The sequence below is a fragment of the Micromys minutus genome (assembly GCF_963924665.1).
Source record: "Micromys minutus genome assembly, chromosome: 29".
NCBI classification, from domain to species: domain Eukaryota; kingdom Metazoa; phylum Chordata; class Mammalia; order Rodentia; family Muridae; genus Micromys; species Micromys minutus.
In genome coordinates this window covers 35,157,015-35,174,551 of record NC_137964.1, presented here as the reverse complement: position 1 = coordinate 35,174,551, position 17,537 = coordinate 35,157,015, and positions in this window count along the sequence as shown.

Below are 17,537 nucleotides of genomic sequence, written 5' to 3'. Positions count from 1 at the left end.
TGCATTCTGAGATGCTAAGAAGGCTGGCTGTCTTATCCTTTATTTAGATGAGAACAGAGAGCTCCTGGAGTTGGCCTTGCTGGAGAAACATGCATGCATGACCATTTCCAGCTCTTTATGTGATGTTGGGGATGGGAACTCAGAGGCTCAGAAATGTCCAACAAGCCTGCTTTCCCAATGAGAAGAATCTTTCTGGCGCCGGGGATAGGGGTAAAAATTTTCTTGTCTTCAGTGTTGGGAGAACTTTCAGGGCAAGAAAACAAGACAGAAAGTGGTTAAAGACAAAACCAGAAGGTTTGGGTCTTCTGAATCCTTCTGAGATGGTCAGCCACTATTTCCAGCAAACCCCTCTTCTTGCATCTGTCACAGGAAATGACACGCTTGCCCCACTAGGGGTCTAGGACCCCTTCTTATAGGCTACTCCCTGTAGTAATAGCATTATGTGCCAGATAGTTCCAGAAACCCTTTGACATTTAATTGACAGGCCAAGAAGGCAGTTGTACTGTTATAATCATCCTTCCTTAGATTAAGAGCCTGAAACTAAGAGAATTGAGGTTGCCTGTTCAAAGCTGTCTACATAACAAAGGCAAGAGACACAGTAAGCCCAGGCTGTTGGAGACAATGTCTTTGGTCTTGGCTTCTACGTGTTTTTTTTTTTTTTTTTTTTTTTGTTTGTTTTGTTTTTATGTTTTTGTTTTTGTTTTGCCTCTGTGAAGAGAAGGGTATTAGCTAGAATCTGAATATGGGTAGGTTTACAAACCCCTTGCTGCTGTGTGTCCTGAGCAAGATTCTAACTGGGATCCGAGCTTTCTTTCCTACTTACAGTTCTGTTTATAACTGGGAGATGAACAAATCAGCTTCATGTTACTATAACAAAATACTGGAGACAATCAGGTTGTAAAGAAGAAAGGTCTACTTTGGCACTGTTCTGTAGGCTCCAGTCATATGTGAACATTCCCATTATTCTAAGTTGTTAGCAGGCAGAACTCTATGGTTGGCATGTTGCAGAAGCAGGAATGTTCCAGAGCAGACCGCTCCCTTCAGCAGCCAGGAATCAAAGAGAAAAAGGAAGAGGCTGGAATCCACAATTTCTTTGGAGGCCTCAGTTGCCTAAAGACCTACCATAATCTAGCCTGGCAGTGGAGGCCTGTAATTCCAGCACTTCTGAGGGGGAGGAAGAAGAACTGCAGGTTTAAAGCCAGTTGGGGATACATGCTATGGCCCTGACTCAAAACAACAACAATAAATAATAAGAAAAAGGAGAGGAGGAGGAAAAAGAGGAGGAGGGGAGGAGGAAGAGGAAAAGGAGGGAGAAGAAGAAGAACGAGGAGAAGAAGAAAAAAGGAGAGAGAGAAAGAGGAAAAGAAGGAGGAGGAGGATGAAAAGAGAAGTAGGAGGAAAAGGAGGAGGAAAAGGAGGAGGAGGGTGAGGAGGGGGAAAGTAAAGTGTTGGGCAATAGTAACACATGCTTTTAGCCCCAGTGTTAGGTCTGAAGCTGGGACAAATGACCAAGATGCCTGTTTAACACATCAAAGCAGATCCTGGCCATGAGATCCTCCCAGGATCCCTACCTGTTCCAGGGCCCTCCTTGCTGCACCCTGTCCCTTATCCTGAACTCTCTAGCTCAGGGACTGGGCTGTCCATCCCCCAGTTGCTCTTTCCTGTTATAATCCAGACATAATGTAGAGCCTTTTATGCTTTTATCCTTTTACATTTTTTGTCCTCTTGATTCCCCCTTCCCCTCTTCTTGCATGGTTCGGCTTAAGGCCATGTTTACTCTGGACTCTTCCAGATATGTGAGCCTCTACCTCTGCTCTGCTTTCTTGCTCTTGCTCTTTCTCTCTCCCTCTCCCTCTCCCCACCCCTTCGCTCTTGTACCTACAATAAACTTTCTCCTCCACTATACCAGAGAATAGTCTTCTCCTCTTTAAATTTTCTTTCTTTCTTTTTTTTTTTTTTTTTTTCATTCACCCAGCCCTCGGGAGCAGAGATAGGTGAATCTGTGAGTTCAAGACCAGCCTGAGTTTTAGGACAGGCTACACAGAGAAACCCTGTCTCAAGACAACAACAACAAAAACAAAAAATAAAAAAAGAAAGAAGAAAAGGAAAGACTGACGCTGGGTGTTACTCACAGGTTGAGCCCTTTCTACTTAGACAGAAGGCTCCAGGTTCGATCCCTAACACCTCACACAAGACTCCACTTCTAGAGGACCCAGCATTCCCATGAGGCCTTAGAGAATTAAGTTTTTAACTAGTGGGCCTCTGGAGGTGTTTCATCCACACCACAGCAGGAGATGTGGGACCCTCTAAGTCCCCAGCCTAGTACAGAGCTTTTCTGTTGCTTCTCCATGAGGGGTTTGATGACTGACTATGTGATGTGTGAAAAAAAATGCATTCAGATTCTTAGTAACACTTAGTGCAAGCAAAGGAAAAAGAAACTTTTGCTATATGTGACTGAATAAGTGCCGATTTCTGACTACCTCAGCAGCTCCCAACCCCCTGTGATCCTGAAGGCTTGAGACTGTACAGAAAGAGCCATCCAGCCCAGACGTGGGGGCCCGGGAACAGGCATTCACAACAACGAACAGTCTTGGCTTAAGTGGGGCTGCATCTCATCTAGAACTCTGTAAGAGTCACGGGGGCTCCCATCTCCAGGTTTCCCTTTAGGACCCTGTTGCAGGGGGCACACAGTCTGTCTGCACACAATTAGCCTTGGTTTGGATTGTTTTGAAACAAGGTCTCACATGTATTGCAGGCTGGCCCAGAACTTGCAATTGTCCATCACAGGCACTGGAGTGTGCCAACACACCCAGCTCAGCCACCATCCTAGCTTGCTTTCTGTGGCTGTGACAAGCATCAACAATCCTAAGCAGCGTGGGGATGAAAGGGTTAACTTAGCTTACCTATCCTGATTATAGTCCGTCATGGAAGGGAGTTAGGGCAGGAACACCAGGCAGGAACCTGGAGGCAGGGACTGAGCAGAAGCCATATTGGCTCACTCAGCCTGTGGTCTTACACCATCCAGGACCACGGGTCTGGTAGTGGAATCGTCTGCAGTGGGCTGAGACCAAATGCTCACGTGTAAAGTCAAATAGAGGTAGTTTCTCGATTGTGGGTCCTTCCTCCAGATGACAGTAAAGTTGATTAAAAAACAAAAAATACCAGCATAGCCTTCAACAAGGTGTATACACATGTGCATTTGTGGCTATATGTGTGTATATCTGTGTGTGCATGTGTGTTTGTATATGCGTGTCTCTGTATGTATATGTGTGTTTGGTATGTGTGTATGTGTATTTGTATGTGTATATGCATGAGTGCACGGATGGGTTTGTGTGTGTTTTATGTTTGTGTGCATGTGTGTACTTGTGTGTGTATGTGTGTGTATGACTGCATGCACTGTACATGCATGTAGAGGTCAGAGGAGGATGTCAGGTCTCTTGAGTCATTCCTTCCCTCTTATTTCCTTAATACAGGATTTCACTGAACCCGAAGCTACCGATTTTGGCCAGGCTGGTGGCCAGAATGAGAACTCTGTGGCTACTCCCGCAGTCAGAAACTCACCTCGTGGTTTCCCCTTTACTGCATTCTTCAAGTGTGCTTGGAAATCTGTTCGCTTGGAGGTCAGTTGTAAACCACACCACCACCTGTCTGCCTCAGGACAGAAGAAAAAAACACCCAGATGTCCTCACTTAGGCAGCATGGTGGTGAGAGGAGAGGAAACCACCATGGGCAGAAGCTGTGAACTTCTCAAGAATATGACCGGTGGAGCTAAACCTGAATGTATGGTGCTCAGGCTGTGGGTTTGGGGGCAAGGCCTAGGCTCTCCTCTAGTTTCTAGCTCTTTCCTGAAAACCCATTCCAAAGAGTGAACGAAACCAGAGGTGAAGGTTCTCTTGTCTTCCACAACCCAGGACAAGAAGGGTTACCAGGAATACACACCCCCTCAGCTATGGTGCTTGAGTTGGTGATTTCTTTATTGACATCTCCGGTGGAAGAGAACATTCTGGAAAGGGAATCGGGACTTCAGTCTAAGTTAGTCCCTCTGCTTGGGACTATGAGACCCAGTGGGAATGTTGGAGCTGTGGCTGCCTTGTGGGAAGGGTGGTGTCTGGCACCTAAGAGTGGCTTGTATCCAGTCAGAGAAGAGCCAAGCGAGCCACGGGGAGCAAGAAGTAAGAAGAGCCCCTCCACAGACTGCATCAGCTTCTGCTTCCAGGTTCCTGCCCTGACTTCTTGTGATGGACTAAGCCAGACAAACGCTTCCACCCTCAGGTTTTTACTGCTCTTGGTGTTTAGTTAGGCAGCAGGAACCTTGGGCTCCTGGGTAGGAAGGAACCCAAATCCTGTGACTCAGGCAGCCTCTCCTGGCTGGTAGCTTCCTGGCCCATCTCTGCCTCCACAGGGGAGCTGTAAACTGTGGAGCCTTGGTCTCTGTTCTTCCCCCTAATCTGTGTCCTCCGGTCTTTCTACAAGCACGTTAATTGTGAGACCCAGGGCTCACCCAACCAGTGTGACCCCATCCTACTAATCACATTGACAAAGACTCTGGTTTTGAATAAGGCCACAGTCTTGGGTTCAGCAGGGGAGCACTGTGCACCAAAGGGTCTGGGGTTGATCTGGGATGGATCATTCACCCTGGAGACCATGGTGATATTCATAGCCACCTGCTATAGGTGAGCCATGCTCTGACCATTTCCGTATGGTAACCCCACTGACTGACTCAGAAGCCCCCATTTTATGGATGGTGAGCCTGAACAAGAGGCCCACATCCTAGCCCATTCCCAGCTTTGGAAAGTGTGGGACCCGGCCCTGCCCTAGGCTCTGGCTCTTAGCTGGAGTAGGCAGGATTGCATGGAAGCAGGGGACAGTTATCAATGTCACCCTGAGACGCTGACGGAGGACCCCTCCACGCAGGCAGGCACCACTCCTGTGGCTGTCTCTGCCCTGTGCAGGCCGAAGCGAGTAAACAGTCTGAAACCCATTCTCATTAGGCTAATTTACGAATAAATTACCATATTCAATGGCCTTATTTTTACTGCTCGTTAACAGGCCTATGATAGGATGATAATTACGGGATTTTAAGTGGCTAATGGCAGCTGGGGCGTCAAAAGCAGTTTTCCCCGAATCTGTTTATGGCAATGAAGGTGACGGGAGGGGGGGGTGTGGGACATTGAAATGTTGAAGTCACACTTTGTGTGGAAAAAAAAAAACGCTTTAATTGTTGAGTATTTATTAGAGAGGAGGGAGTCTGTAATTTTAAAAAAGTGAAACTCTGAAAAACAAAGGAAATTAATTAGTCTTCCCTGGGTGCTGTGACCTTCGGGGAGTTGTCGAGAGACACCGGTCCAGAATGCTTGCAGTGTCTGGGCTTGGCTGCTGAGGTTGTGCAGGGCAGGAATGGCCTGTCAGGATGCTCCACTCCATGTGCAGCTACAGAGACCCCTCATGGGGACTCCTGTACCGGACACCTTCACACACTGACAGGACAGGCTCCGTTCATTTTCCGCCCTGACTGTCACCGTCACCAGCTTCCTTGCTGAATGTCATGTGCACCGTTCTGACCAACACGGGGAGTGTTCCTGATGCAGACTGGGGTCTCACTGCTGCTCTTCTGACTTTCTTTAACTGTGAGACAGTCACCCGGTGGGCTACTGTGAGACAGTCACCCGGTGGGCTACTGTGAGACAGTCACCCGGTAGGCTTGACGCATAGCCTCCGGCTGCTTTTCTATTTCTTTTTAAAATTAAAAATATTTTTTACATCCCACTCACTGCCCTCCCTCCCACAATTCTTCCCCCACCCTCTGCCTCACCCTGTCTGCTTTTATTGGGGCAGAAACGGAGACACAGAGAGGGTAAGTCGTCTTGACAAAGTCACACAGCCAGGGCTGCTCTCTGTGTCTCGACAACAGGCCCCAGGAAGCCGTTCCCATTATTCCTTCCCCTCATCAAACCCACAACATGGACTCCATGCTACAGGGTATAAAATAAGACTTCAGACAGTGCAAGCCACCTACCTGGACTTGCAAGCTAAGTGTCTCAGCTCAAAGCCTCAGCTAACTTGTCTGCAAAGGGCTGGAGATGGAAGGACTGTGGTCTGGGGACTGTTTAGGGAGGAACATTTTGACAGGCAGTTAGGGAGCCAGTGCCGGGTTCTAGGCATATCTGTCCTGCCTACCTGCTTGCCTTCCTTCCAGACAGCCCCTCACCCTCATCCCCATCCCTCCTGGGCTGCTGGTTTAGTATGCAGCTCTCGGAAAACAAGCAACCATCAGCTGACAGTAGGAATAAATATCGCAGCGACTTGGTTAGCATTTGATCCCAGCTGGGGCTCTGGGAGCTGAAGTCCTGGAATGTCTTGGCAGTTTTTAATGCTGAATAATTTGATTAGATCAGCGGCTGAGCTGCTGTTCCTGGTGAGATAAACCCTCCCTCGTTCCAGGGGACTTGGGGGACCATAGCCCCTATGCTCTCCCTCCTAGCTGGCTGGCTGTAAGTCTGTGCCCCAGCCCCGGCCCGTCTCTCTCCATCTCCACCTCCTCCCGCCTGCCTCTCCTCTCTGTATTCCTCCTTCTCTGCCTCCCCGCCCACACCAGGTCCACCTCACACTTCAATTCCCCACACTTGTCTGCTCCAATGTCTGGCGAAGTGAAGACAAACCCCACAGATTATAGACAGGCGAGGGGTGAGTGTGTGGGTGTGTGTGACAGGGTCACCAGGCCTCCCCCTTTCCTTCTAGCCCTCTCTGCCTCATCCTCCAGAACCTTCTGGGTCCTTCCTACAGCTCTCAATCAGCCAGAGGCCAGTTTCTCAGTCCTCAGAGTGAAATTTCCTGGGCCTTGCAACCCTCTAGTTCCAAATTTGGAGGTAATTCTCTTAGAAGGAACAGAATCTCTGCTTGGGCTAGGAGTTCTGTTCTGTGTAGGGGAGGGGCTGAGGAGCTGAGGAAAGCATTTGGGACACTGGTAAGAAAAGACAGACATGCAAAGTTCTTTCCTGCCTCCAGAAAACCCTTCAATGCCTTCCGAGGGCAGGGGATGGGCACACATAGGCCCATGTGACTTTATGAGAGGTGGCCCTGTAGATAGACTGTTGCCAAGGCTATAGGTGTGTGCCGAGCCATTGCTGCCAATACAGAAAACGGACTGGATAGAAGGACCAGGGGACACTGTCTAAGAGGTCACAGTTGACCTCACCAGTCACCCATTCACCTTTTCTGCCAGCTTTATGACTGTATGGTTGAGGATAAATCAGAACCCACTGTGGGAATCCTTCTCCAGATCTCTCCAGATCTCTCCAGATCAAGGGGATTCTGCTCTGTTGGGGCAGGATAGGAAGATAAGTCAAGAGGGTATGAAAATGTTCTTCCTCTCAGAGCTAAGACAACGAGCCACACACTGCCACGCTCCTTCGTCTGTGTCCCGTGTCATTGCTGCCGAGGGACCCAAACATGTGGCTCGCTGGCAGACCCAGGGGACAAGCCCTGTTTTCCAAACCAGTGCTGGGCTGAGGTCTTCTCACCTTTGTCTCCTTGGTTTCCACTGGCAAACATGGGAGTCTCTCCATAGAAGCTGTCCCACTGGCTTTCTTGTTGTGAGAAAAAAAACCAGCACGGTTCCATCCACCCATCTGCCCCATTTCATCGTTTATGTCTCCCTCCTCTCCCTCCCTCCCTAGTCAAGCTTCTCCCTCTCCCTCTCCTCCTCCCCTCCCCTCCCTTCTTACCTCTTATCTGCCTCTCCCGTTTTCACCTCTCCCTATTCCCAGTAATTAATTCCTAAGCACCCAGAAATCCCATGTTCAGTACAACAGCCCCTCTTCTATAGTCTGTTGTTACTCTTCTAAAAGAGAGGCAACGAGACCAGTAAGAAATGCTCACTGTGCCAAACTGATCAGCAACCAGAGAGAGCAGTGGAGGAAAAAAAAGGGTGTGGGTGGTGGATTGAGGAGAGGGGCCATCTTAGGGTTTTACCACTGTGAACAGACATCATGACCATGGACAATATTTAATTTGTGATGGCTCACAGGTTTAGAGGTTCAGTCCTTTATCATCAAGGTGGGATCATGGCAGCATTCAGGCAGACATGGTCCAGGAGGAGCTGAGAGTTCTACATCTTCTTGTAAATTTCACTAACAGAAGACTAGCTTCCAGGAAGCTAGGATGAGGGTCTTAAAGCCCACACCCGCAGTGACACACCTGCTCCAACAAGGCCATACCTCCTCCAACTGGGCCACACCTCCTCCAACAGAGCCACATCTCCTCCAACAGGGTTGCACCCACTCCAACAAGGCCACACCTACTTCAATAGGGCCACACCTCCTCCAACAAGGCCACACCTCCTCTAACAAAGCCACACCTCCTCCAACAGGGCCACACCTCCTCCAACAGTGACACACCTCCTCTAACAAGGCCACATCTCCTAATAGTGCCATTCCCTGGGTCAAGCATATACAAACCATGACAGGGACACTTCAGGACAGGTCTGGGGCAGCCTCTGGGCAATAATGATATTTCTGCTGCCACCACACCTAGAACAGATCTGCAAAGCTTGTGACCACAGGATTTATCAGGGCCTTCAGAGCATAATCTTGTCCTGTGTGCCATTATAAAGGAGTTAGTCTTAGATGTTCTGTGTCATCTGCTGTTCAATGACATACACAGGAGTGTGAGGGGGCCTGCTCCATGACATACAAGACAGGAATGCTGGCTTGTCACTCCAACTGGCCTTCAAGGCTAGAAACAGTTTGATAAAGGCTGCTATCAGACTTCAAGAGGAAGGGACTCTGGTTCACAGCAGAACCTGGCTCCCTACCCTGTGAGGACCCACAACCTGTCTCTTACACCTCTCCCTGGGGCAGGCCTCCTACTGCTCCACAGGGTTCTTACAGGTGTGAGACTGGCTACAGCTCACAACAGAGGCTCTCCTGTCCTGTGGGCAGCCATGTAAATCTCTTCTCCCACATGCTCACCCTGGCCTCTGGAGACAGCCACTCCTCCTGTCTTCTCAGCCATCTCCGTGGGTCCTAGTCCGACTTCCAGTTAAGAACAGAAGGTAGATGTGGCCTGGGTCTGCCTGAAACTGGGCCAACTCTGGGTATCTCAGCCCCACAGCCAGCAACCTTCCCCTCAGGAGACTAGACAATGCTACCTGGGCTTTCTCAGGTGGTGAAAGGACCAGGTGTGAACTCTGTAGGGAAGAGACCTCAACAGACAGGGAGTGGTCCAGCTCAGGGTCATTTTTGAATTCTGGCCTTGTTCTTGTTGCTGTTCTTCTTCTTCCTCTTCTTTCTCTTCCTCTTTCCCTTTCTCTTCTTGTTTTTTTTTTTTTTTTTTTTTTTTTTTGTTTTGGTTTTGGTTTTTTGTTTTTTTGTTTTTTTTGACAAAGGCTCATGTAGCCCAGGCTAGCTCCAAACTCCCAGTGCACTGAGCATAGTCTTGGACTTTTGATTGTCCTGACTTTAACTCTCACGTCCTGTGCCACCCACCCTGAGTCGGTGCAATGCTGGGACCCAACCTCAGGGCTTTGAGTATGCCAGACAAACAATCTACCAGCTGAGCTGTGACCCCAGCTTATGTTCTTTCCTCTCTCCCTCCCTCCCTCCCTCCTTCCCCCCTCTCTCAACTCATTTGTTTTCTTCTCAGGCTTTACAGGGAGCCTGCTTTGTGACCCAGAGATGGTTCTCAGTGGGGATTGGGTGGGGGTAGAATTGGAGCGAACCAACGAAGCTGTAGTGAGAAGCTGTCACCTGTAGAAAATGTCATGGTGAGTGGAGAAGGAGGAAACAGCCTGGCCATTTAATAAATGAGTGGGGGAAGGATGAAGGGGAGGGGGCTTGTTCAATAAAACAGTTGCATAAACAGGGATTGGCAGGCCTAGTGAAGCCTGTCTGTGATGGGCTCAGTGGCCAGGGTGAATGGTCTCTGGTCATGTTGCTTCAGGAGCTGCCTATAACTTGAGGCTTCTAACTTCTTTTCAGGAGTGGTAGATATTCTCTAAAGGAAGAAAAGACCCGGGCGTAAGAATTGATCTCGGCATTTTTGAATATGCCGATGAGTATACAGCTAACAGTCTTCCTGCATACATGCCTCAGTCTCCTAAAGTTCAGACACCAACCAAGACAGCTTGCAAGTGTGTGGAAAGGCTCTGGGTATGGTGTGTTTGAAGGTCTGAGTGAGAATGTATGTGGTAGTTTGAATAAGAATGGCCCCTTTAGACTTAGATGGCAGAAAGTGGTGATATTTGAAAGGATTGGAAGGATCAAGAAGTGTGGTCTTGGTCTGGAGAGATGGCTCAGTGGTTAAGAGCACTGATTGCTGTTCTAGAGGTCCTGAGTTCAATTCCCAGCAACCACATGGTGGCTCACAACCATCTGTAATGGGATCTGATGCCCTCTTCTGGTATAGAGGTGTACAACCAGATAGGGCACTGTATACACAATAAACAAATAAATAAATCAAAAAAAAAGAAAGAAAGGAAGGAAGGAAGGAAGGAAGGAAGGAAGGATTTTACCCTTGTTGGAGGAAGTGTGTCCCTGGAGGCAGAGGCTTTGAGGTTTCAAAAGCCTACACACTTCCCAGTGTCATCTCTCTCCTTCCTGCTTACAGTTCAGGGTTTGAGCTGCGGCCACTATGCCTGCCTGCCGCTACACTTGCCTACCGTGATGCCGTTGAACTCTGATCCCTCGGACCCATAAGTCCAAATAGAACCTTCCTCCTATAAAGTCAGCTAGTCTGTGGTGTTTTATCATGGCAGCAGGACAGCAATTAAGTCACGAGGGAATAAAAAACAGCGCCTGCTCCAGGAGCTCAGTGACTATACTATTGAGTCTGTACATGTGCACCCATCTTGGGAAGCTCAGGGAAATGCTGACTGCTGAACTCCTACTCATCCCACAGAGCCCTGGTCACAATACCCTCCTTTAAGGAAGATTATCTACTTAGCTGACCCGGAGTGAAGACCCTCTTCTTTGTTGTCTTGACCCTGCCCCAAACTGGGAAGCTGGGGGCCATTTCTTCTTCTTCCATTAGGTTGGTGCTGCTGGAAGGCCGCTGGCCTGATGCTGAACTCTAGCTCCTCACAGAGTGGTACTCAGCTGCTCCTGTGGGAAGATGGGGAGGAAAGCCCACTCCCTTTATTCAAGTGAGGGCTTCGGGAGACACGTGGTGACAAGCTATAAACGGACTCGTATTTTTAAATGCGCTGGGGGTTTCTATTTAAAGGAGCCCTGATGTAAAGCCCTTTTTATAAAATAAAGACATCTTGAGTACATGAATAGTTGCCCCCTGACAGAACTGTTTATAAATGGAGGGTTCCCCCCCCCCAAGGATCAGAAACACTGATACTTTTTAAAAAATCCACTTGATAAATATTTGTGAGGTGCACACTGAACGCCAGGCTGTGCGTTGGTTGTGGGTAGGACAGTGACAGTAAGGTCCCCTAGAGCCCGAGGGCCAATCCGGCCCAGCAGCTCTATCACAACTCCCCCCCCCCCACCGCCAGCTGTGTGTTCTCACACTACTTACTTCAGTTTCTGGGCTTCAGCCGCCTGAACCAACTGTAACAAAATCATCCATCTCTGGGTCCTACGAAAACACAATGGGGAGCCGCTTTGATTCATCCGGACAGCAAGGAATCTGCGTGGCGTGTTCCTCATCTGCAAAGTGAGACAAGCGTCCCTGCGCATGCAGTGATGCCAGAGTCAGCACTCCAGGTAGATGTTTGAGGCTTTTAAAGCAGAGCAAGTAAGCCAGGATGGGCCCTCTCTAAAGCCATGATTCTCCTGGAGGAAGGCGGCATCCTGGGCCCGAGAGCCTTCGTCGTCCAGTCAGGACTGGAGTGGAGACTGAGAATGAGAGACTGCCGAGCAGCAGGAAGTCCCCAGTTTGAGCCCTTGGCTCCAAATAAACTGTGCAGAGATGCACCTCTGTAACACTAGCATTCAGCATTTGAAGGCAGGAGTTCACAGCCATCCTTGGCTACAAATGAGTTCAAGGCCATTTTTGGCTACATATAAGTTTAGGGTCATCCTTGGCTACACATGAGTTCAGGGCCATCCTTGACTACGTGAGTTCAGGACCATCCTTGGCTACATATGAATTCAGGGCCTCATGAGCTAGAGGGCTAGTCTCAGAGAAACCAGAGGACAGACACAGCCTTCTACTCTCATGTGACTGCCCAAAGGCAGCTTGACTCACATTCCTGGGAACAGAACAAGAAAATGTGACACTTGCAACTCTTGTCCCCAGGCTGCTGGATGAACTTAGGAGTTCAAGGTTCCTCAAAGTCACTGTCTCCAATGCTACCCTCTGAATCCTCCACACTGCCCTACTTGGGTACCTGGCTCTCACCTGTCTGGTTCTGCTGAGCCTCCTGGGGCTGGACTGGGTCACACCCTGGGTGTGTTTCAGCTCTACATCTGCACTGTGACAGATCAGTGAACAAAGACAGAGGAGCGTTTATTATCCCCTCCCCCACTTCTAGATGTTGCCAGACTTTAGCCCTTGCCACCCTTGATGGACAAATTCTTTGAAGAAGGCTCTGCTGTCACCCCATTTTATAGGTGCACAAATCGAGTCGCAGAACGTTCATCTTTGGCAGGGGTCATATATATATAGTGGCCCTGGGTGACACACAGTACCATGCCACAGTCTCTCAGGAACATGCAGCTGCTCCCGTGGGCCTCTGACCTTGGTCCCTGTCCCCAGTGTTCCTCTTGGCTCACACTGCCAAAATGCCTTCCGATACTTTCAACAAAGACAGCGGGCTAAGCCTTGTGCCTTCCCAGTAACCATAAAGAACAGGACGTGTCATTCAGGAGGTAAATTTAGCCCATGACCAAATTTGGGCAAGGCTGTTGTTGGTAGGACCCAAGAGGGGTTGAGAGTCTGGCCCAAGGTCTTGCAACAATCAGGTCACTGGGGAAGAAGTAAAACAGTCGGCATCTTGAGCGTCTTCCATCTGAGCTTTTTCAATCCCATTCGGTTACAAACCGACTCAGCAGGAGAACTTCTCAGGCCCTGTATGCGGAACAGTGTCTCCTGGTTTCATTTTTATTTTATTTTATTTTGGGGGGGGGGGATCATTTCTTTTGCTCCAATGTTTTTTTCCTCAGACACTCCGTCCTGGAAAGGGTTACACTCCGAGGCAAAGCTTTACCGTAAGCACAAAGAGCTAATATTGGCAGATTGGGGTTTCTGTGAATATTCATTGTAATCTGCGACTTGGTGAGCTGGGATCCCTCCCTCCTGCAAGCTGCACACTTATAACTTGTGAATTCATAAATATTTACGAATTCACACAGTCGTCACCGATAAATTATTTCATCTGACAGTTCCACACAAGCTCTGCCTGGCTTTGTGCAAGTCTGATCAAATCTCGAGCACGCTCTCCCGGTGACAAGTGCTGATGGAGCACGGCTCAAATCAGCACCGGATCCCACAGGTCCGAGTGGGTCACCAGTGGAGACTGCTGCTTAGACGATCTCTGCAACTGTATGTGTATTTAAATCCCCGTGTCTTTGAATGTGTCAACATGAGCCGTGGAAAGAGTCATGTGTGGGGGGTGCCTTTTTGCAACACAGTGGTGGCAGTTCACCAGGTTTTTCACACGTAGGCTAATAAAAATGGTGGTGCCCACACCAAAGCCCACAACCCAGGGTCCCCCTCTCTAGAAACTTCAACTGCACCTCCTTTCTCTTTTTTATTTAACCAAAGTCAGAATACCCACCAATTCCAAGTGACCCAGGCTCTAGTAATCACATAAATGTCTCTCTCTCTCTGCTCTTAAAGACACAGGGAACATTTCTGCTCATAGTTTTGAGTTTCTGTGGCTCCCCGAAACCTGGCTCACCCACTGAATCAGCTTGGCACTCCCGTCATACCCTTCTGCAAAGACACCCCTTGCCTCACTTGCTCAGTGCTCGCCCTGACGGTGGAGAGTTCGTAAGGATCGTGAGTGAGTTTCTCAGTGTTGACTTGACATCTGCACAGGGCCCTGTTGGCTGCTGACACTGCAGTTCAGTGCTTGCCTCTTACCCCAGGACTCTTCCATTTCTGTTCCCTTTCTCTGCGGTGTTCTTCCTTCCACAGAAACCCTGAGTACAGCCCCCTCCTTAGAAACCCTTTCTCACTTTGGAGACCTTTTCATCCCATATCTTTCTCCCCAGAATGAGCTAGGACCACCTTCTCCCCCATCCTCTTTTCTGTCTCTGTCCACAGAGCCAGAACCTTGGTGTCTGACCTCACTGTAGTTTAGTTTTTCTCCTGCCTCCAGTAGCAAACGGTACACACCATGTGCTCAGTAAACTTTGCTCTGATTGTATGAACACATTCACGTAGCTACAGATGAAACGGGTTCCATACTTACAGGGTCCAAGCTCCACCGGTTTTTAGCTTTGTGACCTTGAATGGCAAAGGTGAGATCTAGTTGTTTATTAGCCAGTTTTTAAAGGTACAGTAGTGGGATTTACCTGGTTCATTTATTTTCTTAAAGATTTCAAGGGATTCAGAACTTCAAAATACCCTACAGCCTCTCCCTATAGCCTCTTCACCCCCACCCTGAACCTCCTCCAGCCTCCTGAGCTTCCCAAGCTCTCCCCTCTTAGCCTTTCCAACAGTTCAGCGATTCTCTACTATGGGCAACTGTTAACCTGTGCACTGGGTGGAGCCTAGATCTGCTTGTTTCCCCTGTGGAGATTCTGCAACATGGCTGGTCTGCACACCTCTGACCTTTTTCTTCTAGCACCTTTTAAACCTGTTTTTGGAGAAACGCTGCAGATTTTGAGGAGACCAGCTTTGATTTGAGGTCTCAGGGCTTGTATGGGGCAAGGACATCACAAAAGACATGCTGACAAAAATATGTGGGGGCTTCGTGAGGGAAGGGGAGAACAAGTCCTGTCATTGTGGATGCTTCCAGCTGTAGAGTGAGCCATCATGACACATGTGATGCTGAGCCACCATGCTTAATACCATGGGTATTAAGTGTGAATATGGGTATTCATATATGCTCTCATACATGAGTGCTTCCAAGTGTCACTTAAGAAAAATTCAGGCAATGAGAGAGAGAGAGAGCGAGAGAGAGAGAGAGAGAGAGAGAGAAAGAGAAGAGATGTTTCTTCCAAACTTCGTAAACTCTGTAGCTGCCAATGAGAATATCTCTTTTGTCTTCTCCTTCCTTTATTTATTTTCCCCCAGAAATTTCCAAGAGAAGTGTTTTTAAGCATGTTGGCTGACAAGCATGCACACACGTCCAGAGTCGGGGAGCCACCGGCCCCGTCGCTAACTTGTTAGACGGCAGGTAGATTACAATCATAAATAAATGATCTGCTGTCTGCTTGCATTCGGGCTTGTAGCTTTTAAAGTGTGTCTGTCATCGTGGAATCAGATTTAGTCAAACGCTGTGTAACTGCGAAATTATCCCATCCTTACCTTTTTATTCTCCTTATAATGGACAGTTAAATTGGATTTTCAAATTTGAAGTGCATATGTTTTCCAAATCCCCAGAGGCTGTCTAGTTTTTCATTTCTAAAGCAACTCACTAATGTTTATCATTACCACACAGGAATATTACAATTCTTAAGGGGCGCCTTACAAAATCAGCACAGGAGAAATGCGCTTTATCGTCTCAAAATGAAACCAATTTCTCAGCTGATTTGCAATTTATTTACATGTTAGCATTTGATTTCCGGCTGATTTGTAACCCCACATGGCTCTTTCTCGGGTTTATTTAGAAAGCAGACAACAGCGGTTGGGAAAGGCTGTGGAGCGAGCACCTTGTGTTGTGGGGCGCCCGTGCTGTGGGGCGCTTGTGCTGTGGGGCGCCCGTGCTGTGGGGCGCCCGTGCTGTGGAGCGCCCGTGCTGTGGGGCGCCCGTGCTGTGGAGAGCCCGTGCTGTGGGGCGCCCTGCTGTGGGGCGCCCGTGCTGTGGGGTGCCCGTGCTGTGGAGAGCCCATGCCTCCCAAGCTGGGGAAGTGTCTTTTCCCTCTTCAGTTGCTTCTCTTTCTCGGGGAGTCCAGTGTCCTGGATGTGCTCATGGGGTTCCCGCCCTGCACGAAGCAGGTGAGCAGCACCATTGTATAAGACACAGAACGGTCAGTGGTCAGTGTGGGGCAGAGGAGACTCGGGGTGTGGCTTGGGGTGTGGGGCTTGTGTTCAGAGAGCATTCACAGAGCCCCGTTGGTATTGCAACACCAGCATTTAAGCAGTGCAGGGATTCTGTGAGAAACTCACTGGACTTCACCATGTATATCATGTCTAGTTACATTCTTACTCAACCAAATCTAGCCATCTTTCCAGCTAGATGCCTCTCCATCCTCCCAACTATACCCCCTCCATATTTGGCTCCTCAAACCCATCCACCCACCCATCCACTGATCACCTGCCCTTTCTTCTATCATCTACCCTTCAGTCATCCACCTGCTTATCCACCCATAATCCACCCATCATCCATCTACCTGCCCATCTACCCATTCAGCAATCCACCTGCCCATCCACCTGTCCATCCACCTGCCCATTCACCTGTCCATCCACCTGTCCATCCACCTGCCCATCCACCTTCCCACCCAACCATCCACTTACTCACCCAATTCCCATCTACCTACCCCTCAACCCAACTCTCAGTCCATTCCTCAATCTACCTACTTATCAATACCCCACACTCACTCATTCATTCAACTGGGATTTGGAAATGATAAACCGTCTTCACACTCTTGAAGCACAAGACATGGCACTGGGTGGGGGGAGGAGTGGGATGTAGTGGGAGACTCAGAGAGATCAAAGCAGGTCAGGTCAGGTACCATCCCCCTCTTACTCCTCCTTCACCCCATGCCTCTCCTCAGTGGCACTCTCTTACTACCTTGTTATGGGGACAGAGAAGAGTGTATGTAGCTGAGGTGGGCACAGTGGCCTGATGAGGGCATCTTTTGAGCACCCTCTTATGCAGGTGGGGTTAGCACTGGGCCCTGGAAGCAGCTCACAAGGTATGTGGCCTTAGGGGTCTTCTAGGAAAGGGGGAGAGGGAGGAGACTGGTTTGTGAATCAGATTTCATGGGCCACCGGCATGAGGCTGTAGAGGGGCATCGTGTCTTGGGGATGATAGCCCACTCCTGAGAGGGTTCAGTCTAGCCCACAGCCCCACCCAATTTATGGTGGTTCAGAAGCTCTCCTGGGCAGTGAGCAATCACAGAGAAGGAGCTCTGGTGGGTGTTGGGAGGCAGCAAGAGGGCACCCAGTGCTCTGCACCCCTGCACCCTGTAGGCTGGAGAAGGCAGGAGTGAACCAGATGGGGTTTGAAGAAGCCCCCGTTAGAGCAGAGTCCCCGACAAGGGAGTGTATTTCCTCCTTCCTCTCCCATATCTGCCTGCGCCATACACAGCCTCTCTGAATAAATTTGCATATTTTTATGCTATGAGCAGCCGGCACTAAAAGGAGCAAGCAGCTCCCTCCCCCAGCTCCCTTCCTCTCCTCTTCTCTGCAAGCCCACTCACAACCAGTAGGCTTCCAGACTCCCCCTCTGCTGAGGAGTCAGGGACCAAGGGCTT